Source organism: Scardinius erythrophthalmus, assembly GCF_964197995.2.
Source record: "Scardinius erythrophthalmus genome assembly, chromosome: 13".
Classification (NCBI taxonomy): Eukaryota; Metazoa; Chordata; class Actinopteri; order Cypriniformes; family Leuciscidae; genus Scardinius; species Scardinius erythrophthalmus.
The window spans coordinates 29,152,791-29,166,593 of NC_138233.1; positions in this window are offsets into that span (position 1 = coordinate 29,152,791).

A 13,803-nucleotide genomic window follows, 5' to 3' on the forward strand; every position below is an offset into this window, starting at 1 on the left:
CAAATTCAGGCTAAGCATTTTACTGAGGAATGGGCTTAAAAACTGCAAGTCAGAGTTTGGCCAGTGTCTCTGTGTACAGGTACAATAAAATAAAGCGATATGAAGGGAGTTCGCTCAGCAAAAGAATATATGTTACCCTTTGGCATGATGCCCAGTGGAGTAGAGCATTATTAGAGTGAAAATTTATGGCGCTGTTTGCCTCTGTTAATTCATTATTTATTTATTTTCCAGAGCTCGCCCTTGACTCTAATGGAGCTCTGCACCAAATCAATTTGAAAGCTAGTTAAGCTGCTACTCAAAAATGCCACACACACACACACACACACACACACACACACACACACACACACACACACACACACACACACACACACACACACACACACACCTTTAATAAAAGTGTTAGACTACATTTTGCATTTTGTCTGCACACTCACTGTTTTCAACCAGTCAAACACCCTTGAACATGCTTTTAATGGTTTACCGAAATGTGTGTGTGCAGAGAAAGTGAGTGATGGAAAGCAAGAGACAGAGAGTGTGTCTGCACTTCAACTGTATATATCTATATTTACGATGCATCCTTTAGCACCTCTAAACAGTGTCTCATTATGCACACATTTACAGGATGAAGCTGATTCAGTACCACAGACAGCGTATATTATACCTGAAATGTAGAAAACCTTTCACAAACGATTATATTTGTTGTGCTAAACACTTTACCTCGTTTTAAACAACATCCCATTTTGTGATACACTACAAAATCCACATCAACATGTTTCCTGCTGACACTAGAGTAATGGGATTAATCAACTACAATGACGGTACATCATACAGAAAAGAGAACGTGAATGTGATCAAAGTGGTGCCATGACAACAACTTTCCGCTGAATGCCAACTAGACATAAGCAGCCATTACCGTCAATGCAAAGCACAACTAGCCTCAAACCATCCGTGCATCAGTATAAATGAGGCAATAGTTACAATCTCCCATCTACTGCTGGTGCTTTGGGCAACATATTTGGTGTGAATCTTTTAATTGGCCATGCATGGCATACAATCTGTTCCCATTTGTTCCGCACACTCCATTGTACTGAAACGTGTCATGAGTAACTGTCTGGTTGTGGTGGTATCGGGCTAGAAAATAAGGCGTTCAGAAGGTTAAAGAGAAGATATAGCAGGAAATGGCCCATCAGCTACAAAACCCTTCATTGTTCACTAGGCATTGGCAAATCAAAGCATGAGTGGGATCCAGTTCCTCTTATGTAAATTTGCTCATTGTGCTGTACTGAATCTATTTTACAGTACAGTACATTTTATTGTGTTCACACACCATTGTCTGTCCGGTGTGGTCGTGCCTACACACCAAAAGTGCTGATGGATTGTTTGATAGTGTAAGATGCGTTTTGAAGGTGCAAATGCAGAGAATTGAAGGCCATTCACACTGCACTGACAGACAAAGACCTGCAGCAACACACACTTTGTTGGGTTTTTTCGGATCAGTGCGTTATGCTTGTCTTCTCCTGTTGGCTTGTCAGGTCATGGGATGTCTGAGGAGTGACGTACTGTAATCTGATGATTGTCCACATTTGTCTGTGTCTGTCGGTGCAGTGTGAATTGGCCACAACTGTAAAGCCTTGCATTTTTCCTAAATGTCCTTATCAATGTGGTTTAGAAGGCTTTTTAAAAATTTTTAATGGAAACATCCTTTAAATTTAGCCTATATTTTGCCATGTCATATTCTTTAACCTAATGTTAATCGATGAAAATAATATTTTAGTTGTTGAAAAAGGGCAAAATTAAACCAAATATTCAAACGTTTTAAATATTAATTTGAACATGTATCAAAAAACAAACACACATTTTGATATGAATGCACAGTCCCAAACCCTTTCTAAGTGACTATCCTGAGCTATGATATCAACGACAGCATACAAGGAAAAAGTCCATTTCATATTTTACGAGCCTCCAAAAAATAAAATGGACACATTAAAAAATAAAGTAAACTTCTTAAGATAACTTCAAAGAAGTGCAACTCTTGAAAAATGTTGAATTTTTCGAAACAATTTTTTTTTTCTTTTTTAATGACAGGTCTCCCTGAAGACTTGTTGATCAACTCAATAAATCGTTTTGCACTGCCTACAGATTACGTAATAATGATCATAATCAGGCACACTATTTTCATTAAGACTGGCTTGACAGGATTTCAGCATTCGGTGTTGAGTTTTTAATGTGCTGCGTGTTTTAAATGGTTATTTTTAAAGAGCCTGTCTCAAGCAGTCTGCACTCATTTGCTTTCCTTCTTTCTTTGTGTATGGCCACACTCATTTGTACTGAATGCCCCTGAAAATGATGTTGTATCTATTCTAAAATAAAAATAAAAAATGAGATCCCTATTTGAGTTGTAACTGAATTTTGATTTCAGCAAAAAGTCTCACATAATCATGACAGATCCTTGTTTACATTATTGCTCACTGCTTCACTACCATAGTACGATGTATCGTTGAATAAATCAACTAGCTAGTCACAACTGTTTCCAGAAACCATACTGTCGTAAATTGGTCGTTCAACCACGTTGGTTGATGGACGTCATCAACATGGTGTAATAGTAAAAACTACTTTTAATTAATCTGTTTGAGATCAAATTAATGCTAAATGTTTTGCTATAAATTACAGAATGGCATCTGTGGACTATTTCTCATTTGTTTCAGTTATTTTGCTTTATTTCCAGGTTCAATTTAAGGCCCTTTCACACTGGATTCGTAACGAAAAAGCGAATAGTTCGTGTGCGAATAGTTCGCGTCAAAACCCATCACATAAGCCGCGTAAACACGGTCTCTATCTCTATCTTTGACGATTAGCTTTCTATCCCAAATGTAGTTTAGCCTGCTAGCCTACACAGCACAGGACTATACAACAACTAAAACTATCACACAACATACTCACAGTCGTGATAACCGAATTGGTTGGCAATGCTACGCCATACAATCATTGTCCTTGTAGTATAAGATTGGCTGAAGTCTTTTCTGTCGCCGCAAAAAAAAAAAAAAAATCGACATCGAAACGAAAAAAAAAAAGTCGTTTTTTCGCCGCAGCACATTCGCGTTCGGTGTGAAAGCACTCATTACACAAACAGCTGATCAAAAAATAAAACCATTGCGCGAATTATTCGTGCGTAAAAATCGCGTCCAGTGTGAAAGGGCCTTTAAGCTTGTTCATACACAGAGCACGTACGTACATGCGCACTCTTCAATAATGACGCTTTAAATCTCTTGACAAACTAAAAGACGTAAATGACATTTGTATGTATTCTAAATAAAAAAAAGCTTGCTTATTTTGCTCACGACAAGGATTGAGTCCAAATGTAATAATAATAAAAAAAAAAAAAACTATGCTTCCATCTACAGGTCGAGAGCTGTTGTTCCAACCACACAACTTTGCTATGCTATTTGCAAATGTTCGTTGGAACAATGTTTTTGGGAAACTCCTTGAACTATGCTGATAACGACGAAACTTGCGACCATAGTTGGCTAACGATGCTTTCGGCAAATCCTGGGGAGCCTCGACCCCTTTACACCAAATTCACAACCTCAGATTTTTCACTTTTGTCAGTTCTTCTTTTACATTAATTGATTTGTGTTATTGTCAACGTGTATGCTATTATTATTAATATTTTTATTTTGATAGCACCAGGAAATCATGCATGGCTCTTTGCAAGACTTATAGCTAACATCTTTTTTTTTTTTTGCTTCAGTGTGCTTTTAACAATAGAGAATGATGTCCGCCTTTTTTTTTTTTTTTTTTTTTTTATATATATATATAGCCCAAATGAATAGTGCTTATATGTTGGATCATGGCAGAATGACAGATAAACAAATAGTGTCTTTGATTCTGCCAGGCAAGTGCATACATCATGGACACAATGAGGTTATAGATATGGTGCCGCAGTGTCCATCAAGATCAGATTTCAGCACAGCACATATTTCAACGTGTGGGCCATGCAATTTTAATCCTGTCAATAAAACGGGGGTTGTGTACAGTGAGATCGCTTACAAGGCCTTAAAAATTTTATGTCACATGTCAGGTCCAATTCAACATTTGAGTGTAAATCACCGGCAATGACAGAACATGAAGGTGTGCAGGACTCAAAGAGGCTCAATCTTTATTTATTTATCAAGGTTGGTGAATAAGGTACAAGCTCTTTTTTCAGGCCATTCATGTCCTGACGGGGACGCACAAATGCTCTCCCACCATCTGAGTCACAAGGATGAATGTACAGCTGTCAACGTGATAAATGAGCTACTGAAAATATGTGTATTAAAATAGGGGAAATTTCATTTTTTTCTGGATCTTTATTGGTTGAGCATCATAGAGTCTTAAAAGTGGCGTCACACAATCTGAGCACAGTTTGGTTCAAGTGCGTTTCAGCGACTTTTTTTCAGCGACAAGTCGTGATTCTCGCAAGATTTGTCTGGGCGCCACCTCTCAAACTTGCATTGCTGGTTTTGCCAGCGGCATCTGCTTGTTGTTTGTGAATGTTCGTTAGAACAATGGTTTCGGGAAACATCGACTCATTGAACTATGCTGATTACGACGGAACTTGCCACCATAGTTGGCTAATGATGTTTTAGGAAAACGAAACCCAGAGTGTTTACTGACAGAGTGCAACAGACAGAGAGCAGCAGCAACAAAGTGAAATATGTGAAAAATATATTTTTCCCCCAAAACAAAAGCAAGATTTGTAAAGAGGCATATTATGTCTCCTTTAATACCTGGGGAATGTTTTCCGTTAACATCCCAGTTTGTTTCAATGGCAGTTGTTTGGCTAGTGCAGAATCCCCTACTTTTGCTACATGCACTACACTGAAACACATTAGAAAATGTAGTTTGAAATCATCTGATCTGATACAGTCACTACTGAAAAATTTAGACACTGGTTCAAACTTCTGCTCTCATTCAGATTGTGTCCCTGCTTGCTTCCATTTCACATCACATAATCTCACTTTATCTTTTCATCTCACTTCCCTTTTTTTCCCCAATCCAATCTATTTCTGGTCATCTCCGTCTCAGAGGAATTATTCTGAATGGCTCTTTTGCTAAAGGTCACTGTCATTTGGATGGAAAACGAATGACAGCTAATTTTAGTCATGCATTAAAGGACAAAGCACCACTCCCCTTTTGTCAATCACACATTTTTCATGAAATAGTACACTTTAATCATAGAGCTTGTTAGAAAAGTTATTAACTTTCTGGTTATTAGTTTCAGAAAACAAACAAGGTATACATTACAGAGGCATGTTTTAGTGACTGGCAGGATGGAGGTAAGCAAACACCTTTAGAAATGTCAGAGCCTGGAATCTGCAACCAGAGAGGAGCCGGTCATTCCGGACACTGTAAGTAATGCATAGCATTGTCCAAGACACCATGTGGCTGACCACTAACAGAAACCCAATGACTCCATGGGGTCACTGAGTAAAGGTGACCTTTTCGAACCAAGGCCTGTATTACAGAAGCTTCTTATCTTAATTCTTCACTTAAGATTTGATGAGTTCCATTTCTATTTTGAAATACCGTACTATGTTTTCTAAGCATAGGAAACGATTAGGAGGTTTCTATAATACAGCCCCAGATTTTCAGTATTCATATACATGCAGGTATACTGTGTGATACTGTGTTTTATTTTTCTAAACTTTTATCTGTAAAAAAAAAAAAAAAAAAACATCTACTAAATTAAATGTTCAATGTAAATTAGAAATAATTGTCAAATGTTACTGTATCAGTAGTGATGAAGCATAGCTATTTTGGTAACTTTACAACAAGGTCTTATTTTTTAAGTAGTTAATGTATTAACTAACATGAATTAACAATGAACATTATATATATATATATATATATATATATATATATATATATATATATATATATATATATATTTTTTTTTTTTTGTTAAAGGTACATGCATGTCATTTTTATCTTTCAATAATATGTAGCAACTTTAGCCTGGGAAAACCCAGACAACTTCCGGCAAATTTAGATTTGCTCTGCAAGTAGTCTGGCAAAGAGCTCATTCAAGCCAATTTCTAATCCGTCGAAATCGCGGCACCAATCAGAAACGTTGGGGTGGGCTTTACATGATGAGCGCTCTTTACAAATGGAGCGCTCTGACTGGTTTTAGGTCCGTTGGTGAAGCGCACATGATTATATTCAAATTGCAAACACATGAGGACAGTCTCCATGAAAGACCCACTGGCAGATGAACATGCTACTACATTTCTCTCTGAAATGGTAGGAAATTAAATTAGATTTAATAGAGGATTTTAACTGTGACAAGATGATTGACAGGGCAGTTTACGTGACAGGATGCACGCGACAGATCCGTCCGATAAAGATGACGAAGTAGTATGTCCCAAAGCTTGCCTACTTTTTTGCTACACATTCAAAAGTAAAAACCTTTTCTTCACAAAAAGAGTAGCCTACATACTTTTATGGCGTAGTGTAACTTAGGCGAATTGGGACGCAGCATAGCTTTACACGATGACGATCGCTCTGGGTTGCGTTTCCCGAAAGCATCGTTGGCCAACTATGGTCGCAAGTTCATCGCAATGTCCTTTGAACTCTATTGGTAACGACGGAACTTGCGACCATAGTTGGCCAACGATGCTTTCGGGAAACACACCCCTGATTGGTTTTAGGTCTGAGGCATTTGAGCGACGTCCGTTGGTGACGCCCCTTTGGAAATGAGTTATTAATGAAGCTTTTTGCCAGACCATAATTCAGTTACTACTGAGGATGGTCTGGTTTTAACCAGGCTATAGCAACTTTTAAATAATCAGTCAATATATCAGCATTCCTTCTTCTTCTTCAAAAAAAAGTTTTTGTATTACCTTGATTTGCCATGGTAAGCCTGTTATAATTGTTCATATTTTAGACCAGACGGGATAGTTTTCATGGGAAATTGCATACATGCGCATCTCGTCATATCTGTAAATTGAAAAAAAAAATTGCTCTGACTACTGATGTGTGTATGGTGTGGGGTAGAGTTCTCAACGGGTCGGGTCGGCCTGACAAACCTGACGGGACCCGCGGGTTCGGGTCGAAAATATAAGCAAATGACTCGGGTCGGGTCGGACCTCAGGCTTAATCTTTTCCGCTCAGTGAAAAAGAAAACAAAACAAAAAAACATTTATCATCGCTGCTGTTCACCGTAAAGAAAGTCTGGCTGCTGCGTGCAATGTTCATCATGGAGAGGGGCGGGGGCAGACCTGACGCCGCTGCGTGCATGCCTTTAGCCTGGAGAAGAAGATGGAGTTGGTGAAAAGTAAACTTGCCGCAGGTGAATTCACCGTCGCTACTACAGGAGTGGGAAAATCAGAGCTCTGGAAAGTTGTTTGTATTGTTTGTATTGTTGAAAGGCATGAACATTAAGGTTGATTTGAATTCCCGTCTGCTGGTCATGATAATACGTGTATGAGAGGAAAAAAAAAATTATCTTCGGGCCGCGGGCCGGGTTCGGGCAGATAATTCATGATGGTGTGTCGGGTTACATCGGGTCCGGGCTTTAAAAGCCACGGGCCGGGTCGGGTCGGGTTGTAATTTTCAGGCCTGTTGAGAACTCTAGTGTGGGGGTTGGTTAGTTGTCACAATGAGTAAGAAAGGTTGCCATGAAGCCCGCTAAATCCCCAACCTACAGTGAAATCACCCGTTACATTAAAAAGAGGGGAGTTTACTGGCAAAAAGAAAACATTGGCTTGGCTTCTCTGAGATTGCGGGAACGGAGGGATTTGAAATGTTGTAAAGGTGACGCATGCGGATATTGCGTTTTTATTACTCAACAGGTGAGTAAGGCATCGTATTGATCAGCAGATAAATTGCCATGTATAACTCTCTAACAGAGATCATTGTAAAGAAGTATCTATTGTGAAGCGTCATTTCATTATGGCTTGTTTTACAAGGAAGTGCAGTGTCTATTAATGGGTAAAGCTACAGTAACATCTTCAGCACAGCTTGAGATCCTTTCCATCTAAACTGGTTATATCTCTTAAAGGGCTAAACCCCAGTGATGGGTAGATTTAGGTCCGGGCTCTGGGTCTGGGGTCAGTGGTAGGTCATTCGTACAAATTCGTACAAATTTGTCAACTCGTAAAATATGTACGATTTAGCAAAAATTGTACGAATTCATACGAGTGAGGTCGTATGAATTTGTAAGAATTAGCCACCTCGTAAAATACGTACATATCACGTACTCACAATATGTGAGATCTGGTTGGCTAGTCATATGCAAGCTAATAAGCAACTAGTGGGATATGATCCCCGAACTAAAGTGTTAACTAAACGAACTAATCTCTCTCTCTCTCTCTCTGACTGAATTATTAATTATTCCATGATACAGTAACATCCTTATTTTCATCTTTGTTTCATAGATATTCTCCATCTTGTTTTGTATACATTTCATAGCCTGAGATTCATAACACCTGTTTATCTTTTTGAGAGCACTCTGCTTTCATAACACATCTCAAAAGGCTCAGTAATCCCCTGTACTCTCTATTGTCGTTTTGATTAAAAGGACAGAAATGGAGAAACAGACTCTCTCTGCCTAAAAGCAACAAAACATGTCTGTTTGTTCAAGTTTCAATTAGCACCAGCACAAATTCTGTTGCAAAAACAATGAATATCGCTGCGGGCACCATGACCCAGATGGTAGCTCTTGAAACACACAAAACACGAGCAGTGCTAAATGCATATGATTGATGGGGTTTCTTAACACCATAGCCATTACCTCTTTGAAAAAGTGAAGAAAAAAAAAAAAAGCTTTTTTTTTTTTTTTTTTTTTTTTTTTTATCTTGTCCCTTAAGCAGCTTATTTCAACAAGCAAGATTGAAACAGAATTGTGTAAGAAAGTAGACCAATATTTCTTCATATATTTATGTTTTGTTAATTGATTATTGTTTAGCCTATTTGTTTAAAGTTAACATGAATTACAGCTTCAGATACACTGCAAATATTTATCCAATGAAAAGTATTAAAAACAGATTGTGACTAAACCTCGTAACTCCATTGGATCCTCAAACTGTCAATAAACCTTCATTGTTCATTGCTCCACCCGCCTCTATTGTGAATGAAATGCACATATTTTGGAATGTCTCTGTGTCACGGGACGGAGGAATCAAAAACGGCAGGCAGAGATGAGGGATCCAAATGCAGGGAGATTTTAATGAAAATAAACAATCATAACATAAGTCAGGAACAAAATAACACTGAAAAAAAGAAAACACAGGGAACTGGAGATACCTGCATGACATAAAACAACGACCGACCGAGAACCAGAGAAAACAAGGCCTATTTAAACAGAGGGGTAAACGAGCTTAACAAGGGAAAATGACACACCTGTAACAGACTAATGAAAATGGAAAAAACTACAACCTGGCCACAGGAAACAGGACACAGGAAATAACACAGAAACTAGACACAGAGAAACTACAACATAAAAGTCCCACAGAGCACAAGACAGAAGCAGATCTGACACTCTGCTTGTTTGCAATGCAAGAGTAAATAAAGGAGTTTTTTTTTTTTTTTTAATAAGTACAGCTTTTTCTTTACTCAAGTGTGTGTGTGTGTGTGTGTGTGTGTGTGTGTGTGTGTGTGTGTGTGTGTGTGTGTGTGTGTGTGTGTGTGTGTGCGTATACGTGTGTGTAGTCTAGCATTTCTCATCGAGTCATAGTCTTAAATAGCCTGTTCGTAGCACTTCATCTTCTATAACATGACATTTTGTCCAAATGACAGAAAAACAGTAAACGTTTAAGCTGATAAAAACATAATGTGATGTACTTGCATACTGCTTCAGATGCGGCTAGTGTAACAGATTAGCCACGTTTCCACCACAGGAACTTTCCCCAGGAACTAGGGACTTTGGGGTGGTACTCAGGGTGGAACCAGGGTCTAAATTAAGTTCCGGGCAGTAATGTAGTGGTGCCTGGAGAAGTGGGTATACTCTTAATTTATGCCTCAAATTTTTTTAAGCGCCCCAGGAATGGATGAACGCTCTGTGTTATAAACAGTGATGTAAGATAGTCTTGCATATAAGTTCACCCCAAAATGGGCCAGTATAGTATTTACACATTATCACTTAACTTTTGCTGCTTGACTTCACAGAAAAAGGATCATTATAAAATTAATATTAGCCACAGAAGAGGTGCAGTTTTTGTAATTAATACTGGCTTTTAATTATTTATTAATACTAAATAATTATGAATTTTGAGTGACTATTCCTTAGTCCATCCACATATGAAAATTGGACGACTATTCAAGGGATCACTGCAACACTGTCTTTACTGGGCGCAGGGCCATACGCAGGGTTTTGTAAAAACCGAGGTCCCAAAAATTATTTTGCTAAGGGGGTTCGGGGGCATGCCCCCTTGAGAAAATATAGATTTTCCTGATCTCGACATGTGCATTTTAAGGTGTTTTGAAGGCCAAAATAAATGGACAACAGTAGCTTTAAAAGCATGTCAGTGGGCAGTAGCATGAAGTATTTTATCAGATATTTTTAAACATGAGAATCAGTTTAAATGTCGCAATGAATGATCCACACTACAAAATGGAAATGCAGAATGTTTATGCTTATTATTGACAGTACACAATCACATATTCGAAATGGGAATGGCCTTAAATAAGAAATGGTTCAAGGATTATTTTGTATAGATGTTACATTTCAAACAAACGCCAATGCAATCCTTCTGTGTCCAGACCAGAGGCATATGAGCAATTTATATGAGTATCAAAGATCAGTTTCAGCTACTTTTTCTTTCCTAAATTAATCAATGTTTTTGGACTAATATGTTCATTTAATCAATGGTTCAATTGCTCATTCATAAAGACAGTCACTTGTGCCACCTTCTGGCTTAATGATGCAAGTTGCGCAAACACAGACAAGCGGAGTGATACAAACAGTGAAAAGTCTAAGTGCTGATACTGGGTAAATATTCAAATACATTCGAGGTAACGTTATACAAATACATTTATACATTGTATTTATAATAATAATGGCAATATATTTAATATGGTGCTTGTGTTGTTAAATTGAGCTTATAGTTTCCACTGTCTTTTATCAAACTGTTTATTTCTGTCGGTCATTTAAAACTTCGATCGAAAAACAGCTGTTCAGTTTAGCTACTTGTATTATCGTTAACTCAAGCGTGAAGCGTCGCGTTGGGATTCGAGCTCGGCTCGCGCTTCTGTGAGTGAACATATATCCCGCTTGCTTTGATTGGTCTCAAACATTTTGACATTGACGAGCGGGTGTTTGAGTGCTGAAGCAGCTCAGATGAGAAGATCGGTTATCGTCGCGATGGGCAAATCATTGCAGCACCAAATTAGAGTTAATATTAGGCAATTATTTCACAACTTTCATTATATAGGCTAAACTAATAACAATTACTGACGTCCGGAGCTTTGGGGACCTCAATGGTGGGTACGACCCTGACTGGGTGTTTTCACACGCACATCAGAGGGGATTTAGAAGTGGGTATACGCAATGCCGACTGAACAAGAAGTGGGTATACGCCGTATACCTGCGTATACCCTGCACTACACCACTGGTTCCGGGTAAATATTTCCCCCTCCGAAAGTCCCTGCTCGCGAAGTAGTACTTTTTCAAAGTTCAGGAACTTTCAGGGGTGGGACTTGGGCGCTGAACTGAACTGGCTGATTGGTTGAGTTCATGCCGCATTTTGATTGGTTGACTCCATGCAGCATTTTATTCAACCACCATCTGTTGCGGTGCGTGCAGTAACAGTCTTCTGCTAGTCGAATCAACAATGGAGTTTAAAAAGTACGACCGATGGACCGACGATGAGGTTCAGGCTTCATTAAGCTTAAATTCAGAGGATGAAATCCAGTAGGAACTGTAAAGTTGAGCGCAGTCCTACGTCACCGGACTATTTGCCTAATCTTCACGGTATTTTAGACCACGGTGGAAACGCGGCTAGCAACAGATCTGGGGGAAAAAAAGTTCCTGGGACAAATTGTTCAGGGTAATTTCGGTGAAAACGCGGCTATTGTCTTATATGGAGAGATGAGAGGGTCTGTATCTCTTACCATTGGAGAAAGTGTAACGGCTAACTTGGATCACGTGAGACACCTCAGCCTATCGTGTAATGGCAGTGACGTCAGTGCACATAGACATAATAAAATACATAAACGCCCTATTGGCCGCTTTGGAACGTTGCTGCAATATGTCAACGCGGCCGCCATATTGCTGACGGCAAGACTGCGCTGTAAACAAATGCAAGTAAACGGGTGAGCTGTGGTTTTTCTGGAGAAAAACAAAAATAAAGTTTACATTTATCAACTGATTTCAGTGGTTTGTATGTGGTGTACAAAAAGTTCCATCTCTAGTTATTTAAAATCTCGATAGTTAGACTTATAAAATATTTTTTTAATAAGGAATTGTCAAAACTCAGGCTTGTCATGTATTTGGCTTTTTATTCTTGGATAATAATTGTGAAGATATAATTACATTTTCACATTAAATGAAATAAGTTTTCTTATTGTGGAAAAAGCATTTTCTGTCTTTACTTTTCTTGTACTTAGAATTGACCACCTTTGAGAAAATGATTTTTTTTTTTATTATTATTTTTTTTTACATCAGAATTGTATTTTGACATACGAATGCAGGTTAGGATATACAAGACTCTTCTACACACACCATGGTAATGAGTTGATGGAATCCAGCATCCCAACATTCAAGTGTTGATTCACACACAGCAAAATTACTTCTGAAACCAACATGATGGTGACTGAACATTGAAAATCATTTCAGGAGCACATTTCCTTTGGTACATGATCATGTGCAAGTTATTCGCCTCTAAAAAGATTCCACATTTTGCAGTTTTCATGAAGTAGTCTGCAAACTGATTACCATCTCAGTGGTCAAACAAGATAATGAAGCCGTTTTCAGTGAATCTTCCAAAGCAAAACATCCAAAGATTCAAAATTCTGCAATGAGAGCCCTCGTATGATTACAAGACTGGTCTTTGATGTTGCCAGTGCAAAAAGCTTGACAGAAATTGAGCGTTTAAGCAATCTTATATGACACATGCGATTCAGCAGTGAGGGGTTGATGCAACAGTCATTGTGAATGGGAAAGTCTCGTCAAAGCTTCAAAAGATATTTAAAAGGCTTGTGTTGTAGGATCACTTTAAAACAATGAACATGAGAAGGACAGACTTGCAATAAGAGGGTTTAGACACTGTGCAAAGCATGAAGGGAACATTTGATCTAAATACAGATGAAGGGATGATCTCAGGGGTGAGATGATGAGAACAGAAAAGCCTCTTTGAAAGACGCACGAACATGAACATATGTGATTTTGACCATATCCCTTGACTCAAATATCGCATGCTTGATTTCACCACAGCTTGCCATTGCTTTTTCAAGGGTCAGTTACTGGCTCTAAATACAATACACTTTTCCTCTCTTGGCACCACTGGCTCGTATGCAGGCAGTTTCCCTGGATTGGTGTTCGACTCTTTTATCCTCAGTATAAGGAAGCTGAGAAAAGTCCATTACGGTTTAGCAAAGATGAAGATATAAATAAAGAAGGGTGAAAAAAGGACCATTTACTTTCCATCTCATGCATAGCAGATTCGACTAGTGCAGGTGTAATCAAAAGCCATGATCACACAGCAAATGCTGCATAAAAATGGTTTTTCAGGCCTTCATCAAAAGAAAAAAAAAAGAAGAAAGAAAGAAAGTGCATGCTTGCATAAGACAGATCAGTGTGATAGAAGGTCACACTGGAGAGTTTTA